The 10,718-nt window shown below is 45.9% G+C and overlaps 1 protein-coding gene across 2 annotated transcripts in view; it reads left to right on the forward strand.

The window, feature by feature from the left end:
* Positions 1 to 1,717: 1,717 nt before the first annotated feature.
* Positions 1,718 to 10,718, forward strand: part of LOC144943128 (uncharacterized) — a 70,494-nt gene continuing 61,493 nt past the window's right edge. Inside the window, exons 1-2 of one of the 2 annotated variants that reach the window (XM_078870329.1) lie at positions 1,718 to 1,756; positions 2,219 to 2,311. The gene's annotated coding sequence lies outside the window, so the exon portion shown is untranslated. Of the gene's footprint in view, positions 1,757 to 1,966; positions 2,050 to 2,218; positions 2,312 to 10,718 lie in introns of those variants that run through there. The other variant, XM_078870328.1, reaches the window with a different exon arrangement.

Consider the following 10,718-nt stretch of genomic DNA (forward strand, 5'->3'; position numbering starts at 1 on the left):
GCAGGGCGTTACTATTCTGTCTAAGTTGTGAGACATTACATCTTCATCAACACATTATCAACATCATCAATCGCCTATTCACAACTCGATGAGATCGTATTGGCATTCAAATCAGCCTTTTCAGTTTCATTTCATTTCAGTTTCATGGATGAGGTACAGCCCTGTGAGCCATGCGGCTCTTGACTCGGATGCAATTGCAACAAACAAAACATTAACAAAAAACATCTTAAAGTGAATAATAATAATAATAATAGGGGTTTTCCCCTTTTTTCTGGCAACAAAACTGAAACCTTTTTACAAGGAATCATGTGTGCATTAACCACAATATTTGTGGTCAACATGCAAACAGAAAACACACTCTGATAATATATGCATTGCCTTTTGGCATCCTCTGGTATAGCACCAATTGAGACGAGGCTCAAAAGAAAGCCGTCTCTGGTGTGGACCAATCAGTTTCAAGGACAATGCATATATTATCAGTGTGTTTTTTGTTTGCATTTTGACCACAAGTAGGGGTGGGGCTGGGTGGGGAGAGGCTGATCACCCCGTGGTGCCCTTATACAACTCAACGTTTAACCTACTCACGCCGGCTTGTGCCCGTCCTCACAGTCGGGCATATTTGCGGAATACACCACGCCGCCGTTGACCCTGGCCATTGACCGAGCAACCCAACGTTCCTACCAGCTCCCTCCGCAGGAATGTGTTCAAATATGAATCGCCTCGATTGTTCGTCGTGGCTGGGAAGCCAACCTCCGGTAACTGGTTTCGAAGGCCAGTGTGCTAACCATTGCACACTTGGCCTTCGAATTGCGCCACCTCTCCAGGTGAAAGACAACAAAGAGGTGTAGGCCTGCAACGGCTTGCTCACGCCACTGCTGCGAGTTGAGCCTTCACGGGTGATAGATCCAAGCGAGCTCCTGTATTTGGCCTACTCTTCCATAAGAGGTGGGAGTATCCATACTTTACCCGACCACACGCGATCTGCTGCTGATCGACTGACTGCAATTGTCTGGACGGAGCTGGGCTGGAGTTTAAGAAACTTCATCGTTTTAGCTGTCGCGCCAATGATATCGAACACGACCATCGACGGATGGATTGCACCCGTCGCTGATCATTACATCACGAGTAAGGTGAAACAAGGGGCCGTCCATAAATGACGTCACGCACCTAGGGGGGGGGGTTCAGACATTTTTAACGATGTGTGACGAGGGGGGGGGGTGTTTGAGAAATGTGACGTCACATCAAAATGCGCAACTTTAAATAAATATAAACAACACGTTCTACTTAATTAGACTTTTTGATGTTTTCTCCTACAACATCAGAGTGCAGCGCCACATTAAATACGCACTACAATGACAATAGTTTAAAGCGATTTGAAACATGTTTTATTGGGGGGGGGGGCAGAGCTTTGTGACGTCATATTTGAGGGGGGGGTCTGACTTTTTGTGGGGGGGGGGCGGTCAAAAATCGTACAAAATCGCGTGACGTCATTTATGGACGGCCCCAAAGGGCATCGTTACTGTAAACTTGACAAACGCGAAACTCCTCCGATCGCCGTTGCGTATTTATTACATAAAGCACGAGCATATATAGAGATACCACTCAACACCGCACAGCCAGCTTGAATGAGAACGTCTGCCCGCGTGTGAGTGGGAGGAGGGGGGTGGAGCTGGCTACGCATGCGGGGATGTAAGCAAGGCAGGCGGCCAGAGAGGCACGCGGAGAGCGAGCAGGCAGGCCGGGAGAATATACGACCGTGGGTTTCAGTTCTTCTTATTCATTGGCAATCCACTGCTGGATGAAGAGCCTCCCACCAAGCCTTGCAGTTCGCGGCTGCTGCTGCTGCTGTTGTTGTTTCGCCACACCTCAACTGCGCTGTTCAGTGCGTGGTTGGTGAATGTCAGACGCCTGCTCCGGTTAGCCCGGGGCTGGAGCCGGGAGTCGAACTCGGGGTTTGCCGGGTTCACGGTGGAGTGGGGCTGCCGGCTTGCGCCATCGCTGCAGACACGTGGTTTTCATCATATGCAGGGGGATGAGCGCTAAGGAATGGTGACTGAATGCACGGGACAGAAGAAACGCAGTGTGGTGTATATACATATAAAACAAATAGTGGTGATTAGCGTGTTATGTTGATGTTATACTACCGAAGTGTATCTTTGAGAGCGCGTGTGTTTATATCGACATCATAACACGTTGGGGGGGGGGATGCTTGTTCTAGATGGCTCACAAAGGGAATACCGTGGAGGATGAACAAACGATGTGTGCTGGAGCGAGTGGAGCTTCTCAGAAGAAACCACACAACACCTAACAGGTAATGCGATCATTACCATATAGCAGTGATGAACGATTCCGATGTTTTGTTTGATCGACGAGGTTGAATAATTATAATCGGTGCAAATGCATGGGCGCAAAAGTTAATAAGTATACTGTCGTAAAAACGCGATGTCCATTGAAATGATGCAAGTATAACTGATTCATGCGAGTCTGATAATATAGGGTTTGAAGAAACTGTGAACTAAAGTTTGGGATAGGTAAGTGTGTGTGTGTCGTAGCGCGTAGCCCGTGTGAATTCATTGCGAGTACCGCGTTGAAGTTGGAATGTTTCACCTTTATAAATGAAACCACACGAATGTTAACAATAAACGCTGGCGTTTTCACATTGTGATTCTTGCTTATTATTAAAGTATCGTATAATAGTAATATAATAAGGTGGCTAGCGCACTGTGATGCTAGCACGGCCACCTGAATTCGATTCACGGTTAACATCAGTGGCGAGTTTCTACCTGAACCTGTCCTTCTCTCAACATCACGACTCTTGCACTGAGCAACGTGAAGTATGGGAAAAAAACAACTCCCCACGGCCGAGAGAGAGAGAGGGACCCCTCATCCAGCAGTGGATTGACAAAGTGGTTGTAATATTGGCCTATTATTTATGCAGTCTTCTGTATTTGACTTAATTCAGGCAAACATTGCACGCACAAAGTACTTGCAGTTGTGCACACCTCACAATATGTAGATTATATTATAACCCACATATATACGATTGTCTTCTGTGCCGGTTTCAAATTATGCACGCCGCAGAACAAAAGCTGCTCCGGGCTCGCGCGGGTAATGACGATAATTAGTGCAGAGATGATTGTAATGACATTTAATTGCGCGTCAGACTGCATATGCAAGCGTGACACACAGTTGCAGCCAGTTCTCGCACAGTAACATAACGTGTTATTATTTGCTGCAGGGATACGTTATCCTAACCCACAATTACATGCTCGTCTCGATTGCATGCTTATTAATGCCCGTTATTTATAGTGCCGTACTCAGGAAATCCTGGGTTTTAAAGACCATTATTCACGATGCTCCTGTTACATTGCGATATTTGATCAATTTAAATCATGAGGGTCTACCTTCCTGCAGAAGGAAACCAGTGTGTGTTACCGTGAGAAAATATGCGTTCGAGCGGATAACACAGATCCGCACAGTTGGATTCAATGATCCATTGCTCTACTGGTCAATTGACTGCTCAAGCCTCCAACAACACCGGGTAATGTAATCCCAGGCAGCCTCCCATCCCAAGCACTAACCAGACTCGACTTTATTTCTGAGATCTAACGGGCATATTCAGGGTGATTTGGTCATAGGCAAATGGGCATTTTATCAATTAACACATGCAAGTTACATCAGTCGTAATAGCAGCATTGCAAAACTCGGCTATAGTATGCAATGTATGGGATTATTAACTACAGGAGAGAGAATTCACAAAAATTACAACTACGTTTGTTTACACGTATTCAATATAATTTTCCCACATGCAATCGCTTGCTTTGTTCGGCTAATGCTGTGGGGTGGCCTGTGTTAGCAGTTTGGGCCTTAATTGACGACTGGGTGCATGCTGCGTGTTGAAGGGTGGTGGGTGAGTTGTTCTGTTGGGCCTAGACACTGTCACGTTGCATCAAGAGAGACGTGCAAGTCTGTTCGCCTCCCGGCAATGAGAATAGGCCGCTTCTTCAGCTCATCAGCTTGGCATATCTTGCATCCGCCATGGGTTCCGTGCGCTAAAATTGTACTGTGTAATTTCACAAGCCTTCTAAAATTCAGTTTCAAGGAGGAGATGGAGTGATAAAATCAGCTCCTATGTAGGTGTTATAGGTGGACTAAGAGCGTGAGAGATGGTTATGGCTTCGGGGGGCCTTCATCCAGCAGTGGATTGGACATGGCTGCTGATGAATTCCCCAAGCTGGAAGCTTATAGACCAGCTCCGATCATGGTCGACTTCATAATAGACGCAGGACCAGCTGTTGTAACAAAATAATCAGATATGTTCTTGAAATATTGAACAGATAATTATCACATTCATTCTTATCAACAAAAGGAGACAAAAATCACTTCAAGAATTACAGACCATGTGCTTCCTGTCACGTGTACGTACATTTTTTGTGAAGTTAATTGGGGAGATACTGGCTGTTTTATTATACCACAAACCATGTGAGCAAACTGGATTTAGGAAAGGGCTTTCTACGATGAATTTCAAGACGTATGTTTTATGAATCAGATTCTGGTTAAGACAAATTACTGTCAATACCAATATGACTAGCTAACCCTAATGATGGTTATTAAACAGATGCAAGGGACTGAGAGTGAACCATATCATGATGGATGGAGGTTTTAAAAATCACGATTATGTTCTAGTATTGTGGTAGTTTTGTTATGTACAGTAGTGTTTTTATTCAATATATGAAGTACGTTATCACTCCTGTTGAAATGAGTTGTTGAAAACCACGTCTGGCATGAAGTCGTGTGTGCTAGACCACTTGGTACAGATTTAGTGCTACGTTTTAATAGGCATACATTAAGTTATTTTCAAGGATTCCGCTATGGTGTTAATACCGTTGTAGTGGTTACCACACTGGTCTCCCAATCCACATGGTACAAGTTTAACTCAATCCCCCTCCCTGCCACTGCCTCTGTCCACCCCAGCAGTATAAACAGGTACAGTCACAGTTAGCTAGTGGGCAGGTAACACCTGGTGGGGTAAAGTGTGGGTATTCCCACCTCTTTCAAGATGTTGGACCAGTGTAGAGGCGGCATCTCAAGCTCCCTCTACTAGTGGAGGCCCTTCCATCAGCAGTGCTGCACCTTTACCTTTTTACATTCAGTTTGTTAAACTATATGATTATAAGCCCTAATCACAAATACTATAAAGTTACTTTTGTTCGTTTAGCTTGGATATATCCCTCTCAAATAAAATGTTCAGTTGAAAAAAGTATCCGGGTAGGCTTCACGCTTTAGGTGATTTTCGGATTTTATTTTTGGTTTCTACAAATATTCTTGCACGATAGATGGCTTGACATAAATATGCAGCTCTTTGATGTGCAGCCACATGGACGTATTCGACAAAGTCGCACGAATAGGTAAAAATAAATGAAAATGTGCTGTACCCAGGAAAGTCTGAATCTCAACATTTGTTTTTCAGGAGGGCCCTGCACAGGGATGTTTGATCACTTTAATGAGCGCCTGGCACATGAGGGCAAACAGGAGTACCTGGAGAAAACCCACATTATTTTAGGGAACATCAAAACTTGTCCACTGCGAAGCAGATGGCATGTGTTTTATGTATGTATGGTTTGAGCCACGTACGGGGCGAAAGAAAGTTCACTATACATCCATGAGAATGCATAGTTGTACTGTGTCTTGACCTGCCTCACCAGTGTTACAAATATACTTTTAGGTTTAATTATTGGATTTTACATTGCGCACAATGTTTGCAAGTCACGAACCCTTCAAAGCCTGCATTATAATGATACAATTATTATTAATTTTGCATATATGTACCACTGCAGTCTCATCATGCAGCTGCATCTCAAGATGCTGATTTATGTCAATCGGCACTTTAGTAACACTCCACAGCATCATTGATTCACAGCAGGTTTCAGACCAACATATTCAGGCAGGCGTTTGTTAAGCATTAGGATGTCTATCCACTGCAGGTGGCAGCAGTGTGATGATGTTATATTTTCATTTGGGCATTTATTCGTCATCCTACTTTAGTAATTTATTCATGGTGAAGAACCCAAAACAACAAAGGGTAATTGTTGGATGCAGTGGAGCAATGGTACAGTGTGTCAAATTTCAAGTCCACTCGCTGAACCATGTGTAAGCTCAAGAGAACAGCATCGTCTCCGACAGAAATTTGTTTCTGTCTGTCCCAAGCCAAGATATAGGTTGGCGTCTGGTGGCAACCGGCAGTAAAACCCAACCGCCAATCTATGAAAAGTCCTTGCAAACAATTAGCCCTCGGCCCCCCGCAGCCCTTAGGTGGGCAGAGGGTGCGAAAAATCTCGGGACCTGATTAGCGCGATGCACTCTGAATGCTGTACTCCCGAATTTAATTCCTGGCTCTAGTTAACAGCAGTGTCCCGGTGATATTTCAACCAGTTCTGGGCAGCCGCCCCGCCCCCACAGGCAGCACCCCCCCCCCAGCACGGTACAATATAGTCAAACAATCCGCTCGACCAATTAGACTAAGCAGGGCTTTCATCCAGAAAGTAATTGACAAGATCTTCAAAGAATTCGTTTTCTTATTTATTAATATTATTATGTCTGTATGAAAATGTAATTTAGTGCTGCAATGTAGCAAAAAAAAAGGAACCGTACAGCCTTCATTGACTTTTTTATTCGCTCGTGAGTTATTAAAAGTTCGGCTTTCTTTTCATCCGGAGCAGTGCTTATGAAAAGGGTAATTTCGTGAGTGCTCTTGGGCCTAACGGCAAATTCCTTTCGCTGCGGATGAGAGGAGCATTCAGGGCTCGAGCCAATTTATCCACGTGCCCTCTCCTCTTCCCAATGCACTGTGGACCAGCAGAGGGCAGTGCCAAATCCCAGAGTCTTAAACAAAGATTTCACCCGTGACCAGTTGACGGTCAATCGCTTTTTGTGAATAATATATAGAGGCAATGTTCGAGATGTCTCTGAGGTTAAACTTCTGGGCAGTAAATTCCAAGCAATGCGTAGCAGGGTTCTAGTCATCGAAATCTACGGAATTGACGCATTTGCCAAAAGTATAAAACTTAATCCGAACAACCATGTTGGTGGTGCCATACGGAAGGGGGGATTCCAGAGGATTTCTTCACATTAGCGTCAGGTTTAAGCCGCCAAGACCCGGATCGTTTTAAGACACTGTAATGTGCAGTGCTGGATTCAGCGTGGTGCTTCTTCACATTATAAAATATCAAAGCATTTGATTTCCCGTTTTAGAGTCGCAATGCATAGCACTGACTTCGGGCTTCGGTCTGCACAGTGTCTCTACCCCCCACCCCACCGCGTTTGTTACAGTTTGTGCCTTGTACCGGTCTCTTGCCAGAGTGTATAACACATTCCTGCGGAGGGAGCTGGTAGGAACGTTGGGTTGCTCGGTCAATGGCCAGGGTCAACGGCGGCGTGGTGTATTTCGCAAATGTGCCCGACTTTGAGGACGGGCACAAGCCGGTGTGAGTAGGTTAAACGTTGAGTTTAATAAGGGCACCACGGGGTGACCAGTCCCTCCCCACCCAGCCTCTCCCCACCCAGCCCTCCCCACCCTCCCCTCTCCACCCAGCCCAACCCCTCCCATTTTTGTATGCACGACGGACGGACACAATAATCCCCTGTGGGCTGGTGGAACCAGGTGGTTTCTACCAGTATAACAGCTACTGTCGCTTCCTTTTCGAAGTGAATTTAGGGAATGAAGCCAATGCTATGATTTTTGGAGGGGATTTCTTGTTTGAAGGGGAGGGATGTTTTAAAGGGGTAACAAGTTGCACAGAGGGAGCTTATTATCCCTCTCTCCTGACAGACTCAGTTGGGTGGCGGTGACGGGGGAGGCAGAGGCCCAACGTTCAAAACGTTTCCACAGCAGGTAGCCGGAGTCCAAGTTTCATGCAGAGCTCTGCTTATGAAAGGGTATGGACACTTAAACAAGGGAGATTGTATACGTAAAAGCTTCGCCCTGCGTGCATGTGTTTTGAGGATAGATGCTCATGTTGTTGAAACAGTTTTGTGCCTTGCTGATTGTTCGGTGAACGGTACCCATGTACATTGTGGCGTTATGTAAGATCAAAATATGTCAAGTATAATATACATGTAATTCAAGTCCTGTGTAAATGAATAATTGTGCGTTTGCACTATGTATAGGTCGATTACTGCAGAACCAACCAAAATGGCATGCCTAATTCAATCTTAAATCTCAGTGTCGTCTCATGCATGGTTTGTGAGCTGAACAATCAGTGCTGTTTCTGAAAGTTGTTAGGTTAAGTATGATGGGCACCTGAGTGGGTTTCATACATGGCATTGGGTTGTTTATCTCATATCATTAATAATGACTGCTTTGATTAAGAAGGCAAGGTGTTATTGGATCGACAGGTGGAAAGCAGACTTATAGCAGCCCCTCCCCCCGCCTCCAACCGCCACGGTATAAGCCGATTGACTTGTGTTGACTTGTGTTGATGCGATGTGGGGGTAGGCTTGGGAATAAGTAACCAACACGCGTCTCTCTTTGATGTGCATATCCTTGACTTGGTCATGAAATTACATGGAATAGAATGTCCAAAAAATGATAGCCATTTGCCATAAAAGTTTACTGCACTGTTCGTGAATGTTTAATTCAATGTTGTTTGATCAAAATGTTAGCTATTGAAGCGTTTTTCGAAGCAGAATTACAGCCCTTTCTCAATCCACTGCTGGATTACAGACCTCACCACTTCATGACAGTCATGAGTGGGTGTTGTTTGAACATTCAATTTCATGCTGGTCAGTGTGGGTTGGTAAGGGGATGGGCTGCTCTGGAGCCAGTTCAGATAACACATTCCTGCTGCGGAGGGAGCTGCTAGGAACGTTGGGTTGCTCGGTCAATGGCCAGGGTCAACGGCGGCGTGGTGTATTCCGCAAATATGCCCGACTGTGAGAGCGGGCACAAGCCGCGGCGCGAGTAGGTTAAACGTTGAGTTTTATAAGGGCACCACGGGGTGACCAGCCCCTCCCCACCCAGCCCCTCCCCACCCAGCCCCACCCCTCCCACCCCCCACCCAGCCCCACCCAGCCCCTCCCCACCCTCCCCTCCTCACCCAGCCCGTCCCCACCCTCCCCTCCCCACCCAGCCCCTTCCCACCCTCCCCTCCCCACCCAGCCCCTCCCTCCCCACCCAGCCCCTCCCTGCACGACGAACACAATAATCCCCTGTGGGCTGGTGTAACCAGGAGGTTCCTTCCAGTAAAATTCGCCACTGATTTTGGCTGTGGCCATGAATAAAAACGTAGCTTGCCAGGTTCTCGCTCAGTGCGCCAATCACTGCACCGCTCCTTCCCCCAGAAGCTTTTAGCCTAATTGAAAAATGTGGGCTACTTTATACGATTATTCACGTGGGCTCCAATAATTGATTGACATCGGTGGTTAGAAAAGTGTGTGCGTGTGCAAACAATGATTATGGAAATGGGTGTTTCATCTCGGTGGGGTTTTTTCATTGTCAGGTTCTTAAAGAAAATAACAACCATATAAAATATTAATGTATAGGTCCTTGGTCAATCCACTGTTGGTGAAGGCATCTACATGTCATGTCCGTCATGGGGGTTGTGTGACCATACTTCACCGCCATGGCCAATGTGGCCAAGGATCGGTTTCTATTGTGGTTTTGTTGCAATGCCGTACTGTAGTGGAGGGGAGATATTCAGTCCAAGCTTAGTTAAATCGTTACATTACGTTTGGCAGTGTTAGGTGTGTATGTATGTTGATCTTCTTTTGCAACTATATGTAGCCAACCGTGCTAATCACACACAAAACAGTTCTAAATAAATTATTCTTCAATCTAGGGAGAACAGATATGGTGGCGTTATTAAGCGTCTGGAATTGACGTGGCAGGAAATTAATTGCACACCACATCACCACATTTCCCACACCTCCAATCAGCACGGTTGTCCACGTTCGGTGCGGTGAAAGTTCAGCATAAATACATCAACAGTGCATATAATCCAGTAACTCTAATAACGCGGCTGTTGGCAAAGAATTAAGCTGTGGTTGGCATGGGCTCTGCACCAATCAATGAAATGGGGGCCCTGTCCAATGTCCCTCCTGTTTTGTAGCCATGGTGCAGTTGGAGCACCTGCACACTCGATAACTGCACGGTGACTGGTTGAACGTTTTGCACGCCGTATTGGGTGGGTATGCACTTCTTTATTCCCAGCTCCTCCCCAAGCCTTGTGCGATTCTATGGATTGTCATAATTTGGGGGTCACAATTTAATTCAATGATAAATTCTTACTATCTCATTTTGAAGATTTCGTACGTTTATTATTGTTTCGCTTGTTCTGCCTCATTTTAAAATGTATGAATCGACGAATTGTGTTGCATTGTAACGCGCTTATATGTATAAAGTGGAAGATTACAGCCTCTTGACTTCAGCAGTTTGCTCAACTGCGGCTGCTTCTCATTGGCAGCCGTTCAGCCTTCATCAGGGGGAGGGGTGGTGGTCGGGAGAGAGAGAGAGGGGAGAGGGGAGAGGGGGTGCAGTTGGGGCTGTTTCACTCCGGCATCAGAGGGGGCTCAGAACGGGCTGAGGGGGGGGAGCTTAGATGGGGCCTCATCTGGCATTTTGCCCCGGGCGTCCAAAAAACTTTCGGCAGTCCTGTTTGTCAGGGCACGATTCTTACTCAAGCATGATATCCGTTTGACATACAATTATTATGAACTCAATT

This window comes from Lampetra fluviatilis, chromosome 30 (genome assembly GCF_964198595.1).
Source record: "Lampetra fluviatilis chromosome 30, kcLamFluv1.1, whole genome shotgun sequence".
Taxonomy (NCBI): domain Eukaryota; kingdom Metazoa; phylum Chordata; class Hyperoartia; order Petromyzontiformes; family Petromyzontidae; genus Lampetra; species Lampetra fluviatilis.